Raw genomic sequence first — 20,161 nt, forward strand, 5'->3', positions numbered from 1 at the left:
AGAATTCATTTAATTTACCTTATATAATGGATCCTCAAACATGTTGCAAAATTTTTCCCATTTTTCAGGTCGAACATCCTAAAAAGGATGCTGGCATGTATCTTTCTTGTTCTCGTACTTCTTCTAATGCTCGTGATATCTCGCCTTATACTTGTGGAATGCATTACACATAAGCTCTTCGACAGTCCTACGCTCCTCTCTCCGACCAAAATTTAGTTTGAAGTCATCATTGAAAAAGTATATACACAAAGATATTATCATTTAGAATATTAAATAATATCAATAAAATTTATTATTTAAATATTACTTACCAAAACAACGCTTCTTTATAAGCTCTTTCACATCTTGCAGGACTTTATACCATGAACTCATAGCCAAAGGTGCATAAGTCCGTGTAAGAGCACCCACATGCAAAGCAAGCCAAGCTGCTTGTTGTCCCTCGCCTCCAGTATGTTCGTCAGGAATATTAACCTTAATCTTACATATTTTACGATATTTCTCCAACGTCACGCCTCTAGTAGTGCCTCGTCTGTGACGAGATTGTACTGTTATCTCTATAAAAATAATATTAGTTATTTACCTTGTATCAATTATCATATATTTTAATTAAAAAAATGAGTATTAACTATTTACCTTGTTCCGTAGAGTCAGTCTCTAATGGTAAGTCAGATGGAGAGCTAGGAACAGGAGGAGATGGGATGTGAACTTCTTTCCTCTTTGGTGGCATAATTGTGAGATACTGTATAATGTGAACACAAAACTGATCAATCATCTATATCAGTTTCATCTATAGATTCACTCTCATCATCTGTAGTTACTTCAGATGAGTCAACACTTTAATCAACTGTCGCCTCAACTATTTTAGCCTCAATATCTTCCCTATGTAATGTGATCATCTCATACTGGCTCAAATCCACCATTAAGTTAAAGGCAGGTTGACTCTCTTGGTATGCTTCTTGAGTAGATGGATCATCTTCTTCTTCATCTTGTCCCTCCGCCTTAGGGATAACGTCATAAATATTTCTAGGAGAAAACTTTTGTACTACTTGCCGTTGATTTCCTAACTGAAGATCGTCTAAATAGAATACTTGAGATGCTTGGGAAACCAAAATAAAATGATCATCTTCATATCATTTTTTTTAAGTATTAATACGTAGAAAATATTCATCCTGGCATTTTCCCCTTCGATTATTTCTTAAATCCCACCAATCACACTTAATTATATAAACCACAAGCTCCCTCACATATCTCATTTCAATTATATCTACGATAACTCTATAGAAATCAATATTGTCTCCATCATGACTCCCTTCGACAAGGACACTACTATTTTGTGTTTTCCTATAAAGTTCTCGATCAATTATGTGATAACTACTTCCTCGAGAAATACATGCAGAATATCGAGCAGCGCATCTCGAGGGGCCACGCACCAGTGCATTTAGTTCGTCTGATGTATCGTTCAGATTACTCGCATGCATTTGTATAACCTACATATTAAATAAAGTATAAACATTCAACCATTAACAATCATCTCTATTTAAAATATGTTAGTGCGAAATTGCATCTGTATTAATGTCATTACCCGTTGTTTGAACCATTTCGGGAACTCCTGTTCATGTCTCTAATCTATATCATTTACTCTCAGTTCTTTTAGCACGTTAATATGATCACTGAAATTAAAAATTACCAACAATAAGTATATTCGTATAATTGTTTAATAAGTAAATTCAATGATTAATTAACAATTAATTTGAACTTACTTCAAGTGGCTCTCTATCTCTAGGCAATTATTTCGAACGTACCACTAAGCTTTCTCGAACTATCTTTCACATAAATTATAACCACGTTGAGCACCAAGTGGACATACTTGTTGGGAAAATACAGAAAATCCATTCCGTTGTCTTGCTTGGTCAACATCAAAGTTTCTTTCCGGCCGATCAAACCTAGTGTCAACGCCGTGGAAGTATTTGGAACAGAATGTATGCCACTCATTATAAATATATGTTTCTGCAATTGACCCTTCTGGACGAGCATTATTACCCACTGTGGTTTCAACTTTCCAAGAAACCGTTCAATGGGATACATCTATCTATACTGGACTGGTCCTGCAAGTCGAGCCTTACGTGGCAAATGAACGGCTAAGTGAACAAAGAATGACAATGGGTAAATACTTTCCAACTTACACAATATAACTGCAATTTCCAGTTCCATATGATCCAAAGCTTCTACATTCAACGTTCTAGCACATAAATCTCTAAAAAATGCACCCAGCTCAATTAACGCAACCCGCACATCTCTGGTCAATAACCCATGGATACCAACAGGCAAGATATTGCATATTTATATTACTGTCCGAACATGTTTATCCATTCAAACGGTATATAACCACGTTTGAGCGGTCTCAACCCAGATTCCAAACACCAGCCAGTTCAGATGAGTACTATTTTACAAAACATCAAAAACTCATATTCATAAAACACTACAAACACACAACTATATACTTCGAATAGCAACCCTCTAACAAATATATTTTCTGTTTAATCTAACAAACACCTACACAATATATATAAACTACAAAATCAATAAAAAAAAATGATAAATTTAGAAGTAAAATGATAAAGAAAGTCATACCTTTAAACAAAATATACTAAGCTCTTTGTAAGATGATAGAATGAAGGATTGTGTGAAGAAAATGTAAGATTTTGGAGAAAAAACGGAGAAGAGTGAAAGAGAGGAGAGAAAAATGAGGGACTGATGGCGTGCTGGAAGATTATAAGTTATGGCCAACTGTTCAAACGTAAATAAAGTGCAGTCGAACGCGAAAAATTCCAGAGCGCCAATTTTCCTGCCTGCACAAATTTCTGGATTATTGTTCGATCAGCTAAAAATTACGTTCGAACGGTAATCCAGGAGTCTTTAATTGGCAAGGTATTTTCCCACCACTACAATAATTCGTTCGAACTATAACATAGAACATTCGAACGGAAATCTAGAGTCATTAATTGGCGGGATATTTTTCCACCATTGCAATAATCTGTTCGAATGTTCTTTTCATAAGTTCAAACGCAAATAATGTGTTCGAACGGTTTATGAGTACCGTTCGAACACATCACCTTGATGTTTAAATATATTTTTTTTCATCATTAAATAAAAAGTACTATAAGAAGATATGTATTAGTTATATATACTATCATATATATAGCAATCTATACTACATATCATAGATATAGTATAGTATACTAAAATATACTATAAAAATGTAAGATGATATCTATTAGCAATATATACTATCATATATATTAGTAATATCTACTATATATCATAGATATAGTATCATATATATTATACTATACTAAATTAATATAAAGGAAAATATATTAGTAATATATACTATATGATATATAGTAATCTATACTATATATCATATATATCGTATCATATATATTATACTATACTAAAGTATAGTGGAAAATATAAGATCATATGTATTAGTAATATATACTCACATATATATAGCTTCAAATATACTAAGATCACATAGTAAAGTATAGAGAAATTTATAAGATGATAGTATATTAGTAATCTATACTCTATATATATATATATATGTTGTATAGTATCATATATAACTTATACAGTAAAGTATAATGGAATATATAGTATGATATATATTAGTTAAGTATAAACTCATAGCATATAGTACTATATGCTATCATATATATATATATATATATATATTACAACCTCATATATAACACTTTGATAGAAAAGTATTATGTTATATTACTATTATACTATAATAAAATACATATAAGTTATTATGTTTTCATTTAAAGTATTATACAATTATAATATATATTATAATATTACATATATATTACAGTATATATAATTTACTATAATAGTATATATATTATATTAATTTATAGGATTATAAATATAATATACATTTAATATAAATTTTTACTAAATTTAAAACAAATACCGTTCGAATGGTAAATATTAACATTCAAACCATAGTTTAAAACCGTTTGAACGGTCAAATAAAACTTTTGAATGGTTATGTACATATAAGTTATCGCAGGCAGAACTTTCTCTCACGCGGCCGTCCCCACCATTTGAAAACAAGAGAAAACGTTTGAACGCCCATCAATCACCGTCGTCTGTCACCGTAATCGGCACCTACGTCAAACACTCTTCCTCCCAAGTGAAGGTATGCATTTTAAAAGTTATTTTACCATTTATTTTATGATTTTATGGTTTTATTCGTATTTTCTAGAAAAATTATATTTTTTTCATCAATAGTCACCGTAGAATACCATAAATCTACTGTAGGATGTTTAGAAATAAAGAATAGTATGTGTTTTGTCGAAGAAACCACGGAATCGATGCATTTTTGGGTGTTTTCATGGCCGTTGAGTTGACTTAGCCTTGGCCGAGCTTGTTCTAGTTTCCGTTCGAACGCGTTCGAATGATTTAACCTTGATGGTCGAACAATTTTAAAACGTTCGAAAGGTTTGCAGTGTCCGTTCGACCAAATTTTATCGTTTGAACGCTTTATATTACATTCGAACCAATTACTTTGTATTAGCTTATTAAATTGTTTTCATCGTTTCATTGAATTGTTCTATCAATTAATTTATTTAATTGCTATTAGTATATAATTTTGTAAATATTTTCGTCGTAATTAGATTTTATTTTTAAAATTTCAGATTCATAATAACGTCTTATAGGGGCCATAAACGTGGTAGATCAGGGGAACTTTCTATCCAAACAGTTCGAGAGCAGACTATTTTACTTGAGTGACAGGTAAAACTGTCTGATTTTGTGGCTCTTATATGAAAGGGTCATTCCCTCCCATCAGTATTCAATGATCGTGGTTGGGCACCAATCTTAGATCAGTGAGAAGAAAGAATGGAGCTCATTTCCTACATTGAGCTTATTACTGAGTTCTATAAAGAGTTCGGTGGTGCCAGCCAAGATGATGGAGGGGCATATAGGATTTGTGTTCGAGGAGCTCCTGTTATATTTTTAGCGGACGAACTCGCTGCATATATGGGTATTCCTAGGCTTCTTAATGCCTATCCGAACCTGCCACCTAGAGAGTCTGATCCTTCAGGTGATGCAAAGATGTCTCAGGGCGAGGGACCAGTTTACACAGATGAGATAGATACACTTGCTGATCATGAGGTCAGAGACTTGATTGTTGGTCCATATGCTCCAGTGTACGATGGGACGAAGAGTATTAGGTAGGCAAATTTATCTTTTTTCTTCAAGATCATGAATTTGATCATCACCAACAATATTGACCCTCGGCAGCACAAGATCGAGGTCGGCATGGATCGAGCGAGATTTATGATACAGGTCACTCGTGGCATCTCGATCGACCTCGTGGGTTATATATTTGAGAGGATCCGATCAGAGGCTCGGTTCATTACAACAGATATACTGCCGTTTGGGATTCTCATCACTCAATTTTTGCTACATGCCGGGGTCGTGCCCAAACCTGCCGAGTGTTCCAGAGAGCTGATGAGACCAATCAACAGTACCACCCTACCACAGAGCACAGGACACTCGAGATTTCGTTTTCATGGAGTTGTTCTTGACAGGGTTAAGATTCAGAGAGATGCATAGTCAGGAGATACTAGAGTATCGGTTGGTGAGACATCTACACAGGCCGAGGCATCATGCACATCTACTCGCGAGGAGATGGCCAACATACTGCGTGCTGAGATCGGCGTACACACATCAGCAATGATTGATGCAGTGCATACTGCCATGTCTGAGTTGCGTACAGAGATTATGGCTACCGTCTCTGGGTTACGTACAAAGGTTAATGAGTTATGTACAGAGATTAATGCCAAAATGCCAATAATACAACTTAAGTCACACTCAGTACTCGACTGGCACAGGTAGAGAGACAATTACCAGTAGTCGAGGATGTGTATAAAGACCTCGCATCACAGTAGTTTCTATTTTTTATTTATATTTTTTTTTGTTATAGTTATGGACATTATATATGGTGTTTTAATAATTTACTTTATTTGTAAATTATGTGGTGTATAGTTGATAATATTTATTTAACTAAAAGTCTTATTTAACATAAAAGAAATCATTAAAATATTTTTAAATTAATTACATAAAATTAATTAATGAATTTTTATATATGATATATATTTTTTATAATTTGAGTTTCGTATCGAAATTAATATTATACCTTCGAATATATAAATGTGGTGCTTGACTATGTTCTACTAAATATATTCCATTCGAACGGTTTAAAAATCGCCAGGTTTTGCCACCAAATAGTTTCCGTTCGAACACAATAAATTATCGTTCGAACGGTTGTGAACTTTCCCCCATAATAAATTACTTCTCCGCCAAGATTTTACTATTCGAACATATTTTTTCCCGTTCGAACAGGAAAAAATTTTTGAGACGATTTAATTCGTCATAGGAAATATTGTTCGAACAATTTTGTAAAGTCATAAATTTTTTGACTTATAATATGTGTTTTTAACTTGGCATCAATTAATTAATAATATAAGATAAATACAACAATCTCGCTACAATAAATACTAACAGTGTCAAATATACAATAAAGTCCAAGGTATCCCCAATACAACATATATAAAATAAAATGAAGTCTCAAATTCCTAACATAAGTTTGGAAACATTTTTACTAGTAGCCTTAGTAAGAGGATCAGTTAACATCTTGCTAGTAGAGATATGTTATAAGATTGTCTAATTTCATGCAACAACATCTAGAATATAGTAAAAATGAATATCTATGTATTTAGTTCTATCATAGTATTTGGGATCCTTCGCATATTTCAAAAATTGTCATATTATCATTCTATATCTTAACGACTTCATCTACAAGAGTCATAACCTTTAGGCGCTACAAAAATTTCCTCAACCACATAGCCTCTTGTATAGTTGTTGAACAAGCAACGTACTCTAAAACCATCGTGGACAAAACAATGCATGATTGTTTCTTGCTACACCAAGAAATAGCTCCCCCACTAAGTATAAATGTGTAACCTATCGTGAATTTTCACTAATATTTATCACTAGTCCAATCAATATCGCTATAACCCTTTAGTCTCATGTCTCTATCCTTGTAGCAAAGAATAAGGTCTGTTGTCCCACGAAAGTATCGAAAAATCATCTTAACTGCTTGCTAATGAACAGGTCTTGTGTTAGTTTGATGGCGACTAACCGACCCAATTGCAAAGTAAATGTCAAGTCATGTACACAACATAAAATACTTCAGGCTTCCAATTGCACTTGCATAAGGAACTTTGGTTATTTCTTTGTTTTCCTCATCATTCTTAGGACAATGTTCAATCTCAATTTATAACCCTTCTCAATTGGAGTGTTTATGGGTTTGGAGTTGTGCATACGAAATCGTTTCTAGAATTTTTTTAATATACGTCTCTTGAGACAAACCAAAAAGCTTGCTAGATTGATCTCTTGATATTTAACTCACACCACATAATTTGTTTCACCGATGTCTTTCATCTAAAAAATAGAGGACAATCACTCTTTTGTGGCGAAAAATTATATTAATCTTTTCTAGCTAATGATAAAATTATCTTCACCGATGCCATTCACGTACAAAGATGAAATTGGAACCCTTTCCTGTATGTTTGACATACACACAATAATCTTCTTCTAGCATTTCTATATCAATTGAAGTAATAGCCTCATGAAATCTAAAGTACTATATTCTAGACAATTGTTTAAAACCATAAATGGAATGTTTCAGTTGGTATACTTTGCATTCTTGTCCCTCAACCTCAAAACTAACAAGTTGATCCATATAGATCTCATCGTCTAGTTCTCCTGCCGTCATTTCAGTGGCTCGTAGGGCTTCCTCCAGCTCAATCTTTTTGGTTCTTGAGAATGAGCGCCACCTCTCTCAAGACTGAAATGATCTTGAGAAATGCAGTTTTCACATTCATTGAAAAAGTTTCAAATCTAGATGTGCAACTATAGCTAGAATGAGGCGAATAGAAGAAAATCTCACCACAGGGGAGAATATTTCTCCATAATCTATATCCCTTTTGGGTATAGCCTTTTGCCACGAGTCGACCTTATACTAGTTAATTGATCCATCTGTCTGATGTTAATTTTTAAAACCTATTTATTTCCAATAGACTTGCGCCTATGAACTCCTAAACTTGATTCATTGCCATAAAATTCATCTCATCTCTCATAGTAGCCAACCATTTATTTGAAGCAAGTGAACTTAGTGCGCCCTCATAAGAAGAAGGTTCATCAAAGTCACACGGAACACACATGAAGATTCCATTTCAATCTCAAAATGACGTTGAGAAATGGTTTCACGTTTGCTTCCACGTAACTAAGACTCCTGTAAGTCAACTTTCTAGTGGTACACTTACACTAAGAAGCAAGTCACTCCCACTATCTTTTACGATTTTAGGATGTGATAATTATCTACTCTCATCAAAAGATGATGTAACTCAAGTTCTTGCAACTCAAAAAGTTTAAGATCTTTTTTTGCTTCACCAACAGTAAAAAAATCATTTTCGATAAATATGACAACACTCGACTTTATTTATGTCATCCCTCCGTTAGGATGTTCATCAAATGTTACATAGCCCTTTGAATTCTTTGAATATCTTATGAAGATAAACGTATTTGCTCTAGAGCCAAATTTCCTATATTTATAGGAAGTGGTGGGAATATAAATTTCTATCGTTTTATTTTTTGGCGAAAGAGTAAAAAGTGATGGAAAATGATTATTTCTACCAACATTATTTGTGACGACATACTTTCAATGCAAAAAGCAAATTTTTAATGACAATCTCATGTTTGCCGCAAAATAAAGCTATGAAAGTTTACGCAAATAAGTGTTAGCGGCCAAAACTAATTGTGACAACTTTATTGGTCACAAAAATGGATTTTAGCAACGAAATTAGATCGTCGCAAAAAGATTTGGTAAAAAAAAGATGATTTTTTGTAGCATGTTTTAGCATCGATAAAAAAACGTCGTAAAAGCATAAAATTTTGCCGCAAGAAGAAAAATACATTATTCAAATTATCATATGGGAACCATTTGTGACGAAATTTTGCGGCCAGTTAGAAATTGCTGTAAATGATGTCGTTTCTCGTCAATTTGAGCTCGAACTGAAGGATTTTGTATGCAAAAAATTGGTTTTTTTGTAGTGAATGGCCACTCAATTCTTTCATAGGTCTTACACATATCCAACTTTAGAGCCATGGAGCATTCCTTGCCTTCTAGCAGAGAGTTCATAATATGCATGGTCTCGTATGTAACTATATCACCCCACTTGAAAACTCCTTAAGCCTTGACCTTAGTAGCCTTAATCTTAATTAATTATGAGTTGAGCTATTTGAGAATAAGAACTCCTTGGGCAGTGTGGCAGAAAGAAGAAGGAAAAAGAAAAATAAAGGGATTTTGCTGATGGTGATGGCAATGTACATGATGGGTTGATATTTCTAGAAGGGAAAAGTAGGAATGAGACATGGGGGCTGAGGGTGTCATTTTTGCTCAGTGTTTGATGGTAAGTTATGAAAAGGGTGCGGCAACCATAGCTTGGGGAGTTTTGTATGTACATGAGGGTATACATGTCTATATATAGGTAGCTGAAAACCCTACGAAAGGAAAGGTGAAGGCATAACCATGCATGAAAATTACATGCGAGTTGGGAAGTTGAGTATCTAGGCTTGGGCTTTTAATATAACTTCTTGTTGAACTCTACTAATTTAAAGAAAAAGGCCTACATGGTCTATAAAATGGGTTTTAACACATTTATTGAACCCAAAAAAAAAAAACATCCGATAAACCCTAACAACCAAAAAAAAAAAAAAAACATCCGATAAACCCTAAAGACCATAATTAAAAATCCCAGCTAACCAAAATTTTTGCTCGTGGGCTTATAATAAATTATCTAGTAAATCTCATATGGTGTTTCCAAAATTTTGGTCTATTCAATGAAATTTTTACTCAAAAGTCCATATTCCACCAAAATAAATTTTGGGCCCATGACCTATTCAAAATTTCTTGTAAAATTCAAGTGGACTACCCATACATATTAACAAAAGAAAAATAATTTTAGAACACTGGCTTGGCACTAGGCTTGGGTTTTACAATCATCCCCCATTTTACTGCTTGTATTAAGGCATGGAATCTGGTTGATAGTTGACCTTGAGTAAATGCAAATTTAGCAATATCTTCAGTTATGTTATTTGACAGAGAATCCTTTGATTGCTCCATAGATTGTTTGATATGATCTTGTGGGAATGGAATCATTTGAACTCACAATCAATTTGAAAACTCATCCAAAAAAACTAAAATCAAGCCAATAGAAAATTTTGACATGTTGAGGAACTCGTTTCAAGAATCTAGATTATATGAAAATCTAGACCTGTTGAAAAATCTGTTTCAAAAACCTAAATTATAAGGAATAATGCCACAAAGGTTGTGATTTGCCTTTGATAAGCTCAAAAATTCATTCAAGAACAAAGGGAGATAAACTCATTTCATAATAAATAAATTCATCAAATTTCATAAATTAATTAAAATGAGACTACAAAGAGTATTTAAACCAAAACCTAATTAAAACCCTAACCAAAATAAAGCCCTTTCTTTTAAAAATATATTTGAATGAATGAATAGTACCGCTTCTACAGTAACTCGGCTACAATAACTTCTTGAAACCCTAGTTCAACAAAATAAAACATATATGAGCCGATTATTCTAGACTAATTCATATAACTAATAAAAGAAATCCTTTAAATGATTTCAAAAGGAGAATAGCAATATACAATGTTTTATTATATGCACACTCCAATAAGGGCAAATGATACTCGTGCAAACGTCCATGTAACAATTCAATGAATGACAAATCAATACTTCCACAAACGTTCATGAAACACTTCTAAAATTTTTCCTACAAAAAACTGACCACTCCAATTATATACAAAGTCGATGAATGGCAAGCAATACTCCTACAAACGTTCATGCAACACATTAATGAATTGTAAATGATACTCCCACAAATGTTTATGCAACATGTCAATGAATGGCAAATGATATTTTTACAAATATTCGTGCAACACGTCTAAAGTCTTCCTTACACCAAAGTTACCCAACAAATAACCATGTCTATCACACACAAGCAACTTATACATAAAACTAGTAGGCATACTACGTCTATTATCTCTAAACAAGTACCAATCTAATTTATAGAACGTACCAAACAAAGTCTTACTAGTTTCATCCCAAGTGAATTGCACCAATCATTGCATTGCCTCATTGATCTTCTTGGCTCTTGACCTTGTAATTAGCTCATCTAGAACTTGCACAGGATCTTTAAGATTAGGTCTATATTGGTGCCCATCATTGTTGCACTGATATTTCCTTTCCTTTTTTGGGATCCTTGCTTCTCCTTATGCCGGAATGTTCCTAATCCCGATTCTCTGGTTGATCATTTTTTGCCTGCCACCATATCTTTTGAAGCCATTGGATTGAGTTTTAGAAGCCCTAAGCCAAGGACCATACTGTGTTGGAGTACTTGTCGTCAATTGTTTGTCCTTTTTTAGTGAACAACATTTCCCTTGATGTTTCAACACTTCACAATGGGAACAAAAATTCTGTAATCTCTCATATTTGAAACCAGCCCACTTTTGATTCCCTCCTACATTCAACCATCTCCCACGAACAAGTGGTTTTGTGATGTCCAGGAAATTCTGACTCTAAGGAATTTGCCCCTCCCTAGGCATTCTTTATCTACATCAACCATTACAACCTTGCCTATAGATGATCTGATTTTTTCTTCTAACTCTCTTGCCATCCCTGCCAGTGGTAAGTTATGAATTTGTACCCAAAAAAGTTCTTGAGAGAAAGTGAATTCATTAGGATAAGTAGTGCCTTCAAAATCCTATATTATGACCACCAAGGATCTATTAAAATCCTTGTTAGTTACCTTCTGGAATTCAATGATGAACTAGTTATCACCCACCTCTTTATAATTGATCCATCCTTCTGGTTTCCATACTTGAAACATCGTTGATTGAAATGCTTCACGATTTCACTACTCTGTCTGCTAGTATCTTGATCAAAATATAATTATTTCCTCTTAAAACTGCCTCAGAAATGGTTTCATCCGAGAGTTGTACTATAAGATTTTCATCCTCTGTAAATTTTAGGCCTTCCCAAAGAATGGGAAGGTCATTTTCTACCATACTATAAGGAGCTCTACTGACACAAGGTCTGAGAGACTAGAGATATTTGCCAATGCAAAGAGACTCATACCTCACTCTTCAGGGGAGAGGAAGATCATAATTGAATTTTAAGTGTGGTTTGAAAGTGAGATGAAATAAGATAGTTTTTTTTTTTATAAGTAAGATAAGTATTATTCATCCATTCAACTATCTGTTACAAATATGCCCTATTTATGTAGGAGCATTAGAAACTAAGAAGTCATGAAAATCATGCCATTAAAGTTCACAGCAATGGCCCAAGTACAAAGAGTCCTAAAAAATAACATTTTCAGCTCCGCCCCAAATCTCTCTTTGTCTTCAAAAATCCTCTCATTGCGTTCCTGCCACAAGCACCACATAATACAGGTAGGGATCATCTTCCAAACCGCTTAGATCTGTCGCGTACCTTGAATTGAGGTCCAACAAGCCAAAACGTCCAACATGGTTTTCGGCATAACCCACGCTATGTCCAATCTGTTAAACACCTCATCCCATATAGTCCTGGCTACCTCGCAATGTAAGAGTAAATGATTTACAGACTCATCCCCTTTTTTACACATGCAACACCAGTCTGCAATAATTATCATTTTCTTTCTCAAATTATCCGTAGTGAAAATCTTACCTAACGACGTTATCCACACAAAGAAAGAAGCTTTGGGAGGAGCCTTATTGCGCCTAAGCTTTTTCCACGGAAATTGTAGCTTAGGAACTTGTGTAAGTACCTTGTAAAAGGAACTAACAGAGAACACTCCCTTCCTGGCTGGACTCCACCACAGATCATCATCATGCTGGACATTTGGACGACAAGAATATAGGAGACTATAAAAATCTACAAAACTCTCCATCTCCCAATCATGTGCCACCCAGTTGAAGTTGATATTCCAGTGAATGTTCCTTCCTGCGACTTCCATAACCTCCGCCACCATGACATCTTGAGCATTTGCAATAAAAAATAATGTAGGAAACAAATCTTGTAGAGCACTATCAGTACACCATACATCCTTCCAAAATATGATCTAGGAACCTGTACCCAATTGCAGCCTAGAGTGTTGATGGAATACCTCCCATCCTCTTCTAATGTGTTTCCATAGCCCCATTCTAGAGGCCCCTCTAACTTCTCTCGTACACCATCCCTCCCTTAAATCACCATATTTGTTCTCAATCACAGTCTTCCATAAGACTTTTGGTTCCTTGATATATCGCCACAATCATTTGCCCAGTAATGCACAATTGAACAACCTTAAATTTCTAATACCCAAACTGCCATTAGAGATAGGACGGCACACCATCTCCCACTTGACTAGATGGAATTTAAACTCTTCTCCTAAGCCCCCCCACAAAAAATCTCTTTGTAACTTCTCAAATCGACCCGCCACACTTGCTGGTATAGGGAATAAGGACAAGAAGTACATGGGTAGATTAGAAAGTGTACTTTTAATTAGCGTAATCCGGCCCCCTTTTGACAAATACATCCTCTTCCAACCTGCCAGTCTTCTCTCTACTTTTTCAATCACTATATCCCAGATAGAGCGTGCCCTCGAGGCTATACCCAGTGGTAATCCCAAATAACTCATAGGGAGAGACGCTATCTTACAACCCAGTGTGCCAGCCAACTCCCTTATATTCTGAACTTCTCCAATAGGCACCAACTTGGATTTATCATAATTCACTTTTAAACCAGACATTCCTTCAAAACAAAGCAGCAACGCCTTCACAGCCTTCAACTAATCATGATTTGCTTCGCACATAATAAGCGTATCATCTGCAAACAATAAATGTGAAATAGTAGTGATACCCCTTCTAGGCGAACCAATCTGGAAACCACTAATCAGACCATTAGTCACTAAAGCCGAGATCATCCTGCTTAGTGCCTCCATAACAACAACAAAAAGTAAAGGAGATAACGGATCCCCTTGTCTCAAGCCACGAGAACTTGGAAAGAAACCCTCTGGGCTGCCGTTGATTAACACAGAGAATCTTACCGTGGATATACACCAGCTGATCCAAGACCTCCACCTTTCTCCAAAACCGCACCTACCCAATAGATGTAGAAGAAAATCTCAGTTAACATGATCATACACCTTTTTCATATCTAACTTACACAAAAGCCCTGAGCTGCCAGCCTTCAATCTACTGTCCAAACATTCATTAGCAATTAGGGCCGCATCAAGAATCTGTCTACCCTTCATAAAGGCATTTTGAGGCTTAGAAACAATCTTCCCCAAGACCCCGCTTAACTGATTAGCAAGCACTTTTGCAATAATCTTGTATGTACCATTTACTAGGCTAATAGGTCGAAAATCTGTAATCTCAGTAGCCCCTACTGTTTTTGGAATTAAAGCAAAAAAAGTGGTATTGAGGCTTTTCTCAAATTTTTCAAACGAGAAAAGCTCATGAAACACCTTCAAATGGTCTTCTTTAATCACCTCCCAACAATCTTGAAAGAAATCCATAGAGAAACCATCAGGGCCGGGAGCCTTATCTTTTGCCATTTTCCTTACTACATCATAAACATCTTCCTCTTCGAAAGCTCTCTCCATATTAGCAGCATCCCCCAGCTCAATAGTGTCAAAAACCAATCCATTTAGCCACCCCACCTGCTCAGTGAGGAGCTTTCCAAAGAAATCGACCACGTGATTTTCTATTACCTCTTATTCTCTGCACTCAACCCCTTTAATTTTCAGCACCTCAATGGTATTATTTCTTCTATGAGAGTTTGCAATTTTATGGAAAAACTTCGTACTTCGGTCCCCTTCCTTTAACCAAAGAGCTCCTGATTTCTGGCGTTATGACATTTCTTCTTGTGGGATTATCCTCTCAAGATCTGCAGCCAACAAAGTTTTTTGTGCTTGCTCCTCCTCAGTAAGTGGTCTCCCTTCTTGTATTCTTTCTATATCATGTATTTCCCTCTACTTAGTAATTTTGTTTTCCTCTACATTGCCGAAAGACTGCTAATTCCATTCCTTTAAGTCTCTTTTTAATGCTTTCAGTTTATTTGCAAATATGAAACTGGGGGTACCTCAAAATGATACGAAATCCACCAATGTTTGACCCTTTCCACAAAGCCTTCAGACTTCAACCGCATATTCTCAAACTTGAAATACCTTCTACCGCTATGAATACCTCCACAATCAAGCATAATAGGCCAATGATCCGAGGCTATCCGTACCAAACGCCAGGGGCGGAACTAGGATTTGATGTTTGGGGGGGCGATTGACAAAGTGTGTGGTATGTGTGAGTATGAGTAATATATATTTTTTACACGTGACTATATAAAAAATAATAATCATACGTCATAAAATTACATACAAAAAATACATGTCTATAAATCATCTTATAAAATAATTTTCCTTAAGATTTTCATAGTTTGCTAGAGACCATTACAAAAAGAAAGGAAAATGAAATATCAACTTAGGATTTTCGCTTCAAATTAAGCTCGACGACGATCTTTCATGGAATAAAATTCATTCATTATCATCTCCGAAGTGAAATTCTTGGCAATTTCTTTCTCAATATAAACTAGCAAATGATCTGCAAGAAACTCATCTTCCATTCGAGTACGCAATCTAGTTTTTATAAGTTTCATGGCAGAAAATGCTCGCTCAGTAGTAGCAGTAGAAACAGGAAGAGTTATTACTAGACGAATTAACCTATCAATCAAATAATAAATCTTTGACTTTTCTGAAATTGCTAGTACTCTGCATAGCTCAGATAATGTAGACATATCTTGAAAATCTAGATGCGTCAGCACATCAAGCTCATAATGCTGCAATTGAATTCTCAAAAGGAATTTTTCTTGCTCAGTAAAATCCTGTGGATAAAACTTCTCAACCAATTTGCATATATCATCAATTTTAAATGATTTGTATGCACTTTTAGGGCTTAAAGCAGCACTAAGAATGAGAAGTTCCATTGTATTCTCGTTAAATCTATTATTCAATTCTTGTAACTGAAAGTCTATTGTAGTAGTAAATATATCAATCCTAAAATGAAGCTCCATTGACTTGTCAACTTGATGACGAGATTTGCCTCTAGCTCTTGTATATTGGCCATTCATATCAGGAATATCAATTTGGTGTTTTTCACAAAATGATATAACATCAATAAGCAAAGACTCCCACCCATCATCTCTCAGATTTTGAATGAGCATTTTTGTGGTTGAAACTAGGCTCATGGCATTCACAATATCTTGAGAATTTTGTTGCAAAGATTGGCAAAGTGCATTAGTGATTCCCATGATTTTTTTCATCATATGTAATATCAGAATAAATTCAAAAGATGTTAATACCATGTAAGCTGCTTCAGCATCACCACGTTGAGAATAATTTGATCCCTCATTTGAGATAGTATTGATAACTGAGCAAGTAGCACTGAACATCCTCATCAAGCTACAAATAGATTGAAAATGAGATCCCCATCTAGTATCTCCAGCTCGTTGTAGCGTACAAATTTGATTTGCCCCTTTTCCAGTCTCAATCTCATTGGAAGCAATCAAACTTTCAATTTCAACAGCTTGAGCAGATTGTAATTCATCATGACGTTTAGAAGAACCAACAACAATATTGATAATGGATGTCAAATGGACGAAGAACTGATGAACATGTTTGGCTTCTCTAGAGGCTGCAACTAAAGCTAATTGTAGTTTATGAGCCCAACAATGCACATAATATGCATAGGGACAATCTTTAAGAAATAAAGCTTGTAATCCATTCCATTCACCGCGCATATTACTTCCTCCATCATATCCCTGACCTCGAATATTCTCAATTTGAAGGTCGTAACGAGAAAGAAGAGCACATATCTCATTTTTTAGAGTTAGTGCCATAGTATCTTTGACATGCACAATATGAAAAAATCGCTCTCTAATAAAACCATATTTATCAACAAACCTCAAAATGATAGCCATTTGTTCTCTTTTAGACTCATCCCGAGCTTCGTCAACAAGAATACAAAATTTGGCATCCCCGATTTCTTCGCGAATCACATTGCGTACTTTATTTGCAAATATATGCAAAATTTCCTTTTGAATTTTGGGTGATGTATATTTGGCATTCTGTGGAGCATTTTCCAGGACAACTTCATTAACTTGATCAGTATAACTTGCCAAAAGTTTTATCAGTTCAATAAAGTTACCTTGATTTTTTGAGTCAGAGCTTTCATCATGACCTCTAAAGGCACAAGCTTGGAACGTAAGCCATCGAACACTTTCTATCGAAGTTTTGAGCTGCAACTGATTATTCTCCATATCTTGTGATACTTGTTTTTCAACTAACTTGTCAATATGTCTTGACTGATTCATTAGATCCTCACAACATTCTACATCATTTTTATGTGGTGAATTTGGATCTCTTCCCACATGTCCTATTAAAGGACAATTCATTCCATCATTCACTTTTTTTCAATTGTCAAAACCTTTAATGGTAAATGCATCTGATCCTGGACGGCCTGTTGATTTCTTAGCAAAAATGTAGCATGGAAGACAAAATATAGCATTCTTCGATGGTGAGTACTCCAACCAATTTGAATATCTTTGAAACCAAGAAAATTGAAATCGACGACGTTGATTGCCTATTCCTGAAAATGGATATTCTGAAAGTTTAGGTTGATATGGACCAGCTTTAAGATAGGCACGTCGGATCTCATCTTGTAGGTTAGTAGGAAATTCTCATATTTGTGGACGTAATCCTGGATCACGTTCCAAAGAGGTAGCATCCATCTCTTCAGGTTGGATTCTTGAAATTTTAGAGGGACGCTCGTCAGTGATAGAAGCATCACGTTCTGAAGTTACCGAGCTCTCTAAATGTATATTACTCTCTGAATTGTCCACATCTTTCTTTTTAAAAAAAGAATCAATTATTCTTGACTTGCTCATATTTTTCTATACTTTAAGAAAAATTTATAGATTAAGAATAAACCTGAGAAGTACCTAATAAGTAATGATATAAAGTTGTTAGATTTTTTTGTATAGTTTGTATTTATTAAAGTGAACAAAAAAAACTAGATGCAAATGTTCTATCAGGCTATCAGCAACAAAATAATCATCAAGCTGGTAGAATTGAAAAATTCATAAAGTACCTTTTAGAAATCTGTGGCGGCATGACCCTCTCTCAAAGATCTTAAGGTATCTTTTATGAGCATTTGATCCCTGAAATAAACTCATAGAAAAGATACAGACAAATTAGATAACACTACTTAAAAGTTTATGAGTAACCTACACAAAATAACAAACTTATTTTTTTTTTAATTTTCAGCATTTCATACGAATCAAAATAAAAATCCCAACTAATTTTTTTTCTTATTTAAAAAAAAGGTACATAGAACACTCATGAGTTACTATATATTATTCACAAGAAAAATTATTATTTTTATCAATTAAAAAAAAAAGCACATCTTTAACTTTTTTCTTTTCTCCAACTTACAAGAAAAGTCGACAACCTTCCAGAATCCAAACTTTTTTCTTTTACTTTATTAGTTCATCAAGATTCAAGGCATTAGGCAAGGTGTCTGGTTACTTTACTAGTTCATCGTACACCATTCAATGCCCCGTCTTACTCTTAGCCTATTAATATATAATAATAAACTATAAAGGGCAAAGGCACTGAGTTGCAGAACCTATTTTTCTAAAATAAAAAAAAAAATAGAAAAACCAAACAAAACTGGACAGTTGAGACTTGAGTTCAACTTACTTTGGTGAATCGGTGTCCGGTGAGGTCAAGAAGTAGAAGAAGAAGAGTAGAACTGTAGAAGCACTGCAGCTGATGAAAGGTGAAGGATTGAAGAGGCGAAGCTCACAATCACTGAGATGCGGAAATGTGAAAATAACTAATATTCGATGTTCAAATAAAAAAAAAATGAAACTTGCAGCCTGCAGGTCCGTAGAAAATGAGCCTCGATGAGAAAGTAAAAAGTTTCATATTTCCAAGATATGATCATGCATGCACGGCCCAGACTTGACTCTTGAGTTGCCACTTGTCCGTTGGTATTTTCATCTCTGATATGTTATCTGCCTGTAAGTGTTCACTTCTCAAGATTTATGCTTTATCGGTAAACAACAAATATTTGTGTGTCAGGTAAAATGAAGTGAAAAGTTAGAGTGAAGTAATGTGAGTATTGGGATTTGGGGGATAATTTTAATAAAAATTTTGAAAGTTTGAATATTGGGGGGGCGATTTTAATCATATAAAGAAAGTCTGAGTACTTAGGGGGGGCGAATTTAATTTATTTACATACTATATAAATATTTTAAAAAACTTTGGGGGGGCGGTAGCCCCCCCAACCTTATAGCTAGTTCCGCCTCTGCCAAACTCATTTGCCAGATGTCCGGAAAATGACTTTCCAACTCAGGTGAAATTAAGAAACAATCCAAGCAGGACCACGTCTGATTATTCGACCATGTGACTCAACTCCCTACAAGTGGAAGGTCAATCAAATTCAAATAAAAAATATATTCTGAGAACTCCAAACTTGCTAGTGTCAATCTTCTTTTTCCAAAATATTCAGTTTGGAAACAAACCACATTGAAGTCCCCCCCAATACACCAAGGAAGTTCCCACCAGCTATTTACCCCTACAAGCTCATCCCACAACAATCTTCTATCTACATCTTGATTCGGTCCATACACACTTGCAAATGCCCACAAAAAACCATCTAATACACATTTAAAAGAACATGCTATCATATATCTCCCTATTTATTTCTCTACTTTCTCCACCACCCGCCTATCTCACATCACCACAATTCCTCCTAATGCCCCTGAAGAGGCCAAGTAAACCCAATCAACATAAGTACTGCTCCATAAACTCCGCACAGTCTTCCTACTAATCATCTTCAGCTTCGTCTCCTGTAAGCAAACAATGTCCGCTTTCCACTCACGAATTAAATACCGAATCCGAAGGCGCTTTTCTAT

The 20,161-nt window shown here is 34.9% G+C and overlaps 1 pseudogene; it reads right to left on the bottom strand.

Moving 5' to 3' along the window:
- Nucleotides 1–15,685: 15,685 nt before the first annotated feature.
- LOC108979871 lies at nucleotides 15,686–17,971 on the bottom strand (annotated as a pseudogene).
- Between the last annotated feature and the right edge of the window lie 2,190 nt (nucleotides 17,972–20,161).

Source organism: Juglans regia, chromosome 3 (assembly GCF_001411555.2).
Source record: "Juglans regia cultivar Chandler chromosome 3, Walnut 2.0, whole genome shotgun sequence".
NCBI classification, from domain to species: Eukaryota; Viridiplantae; Streptophyta; class Magnoliopsida; order Fagales; family Juglandaceae; genus Juglans; species Juglans regia.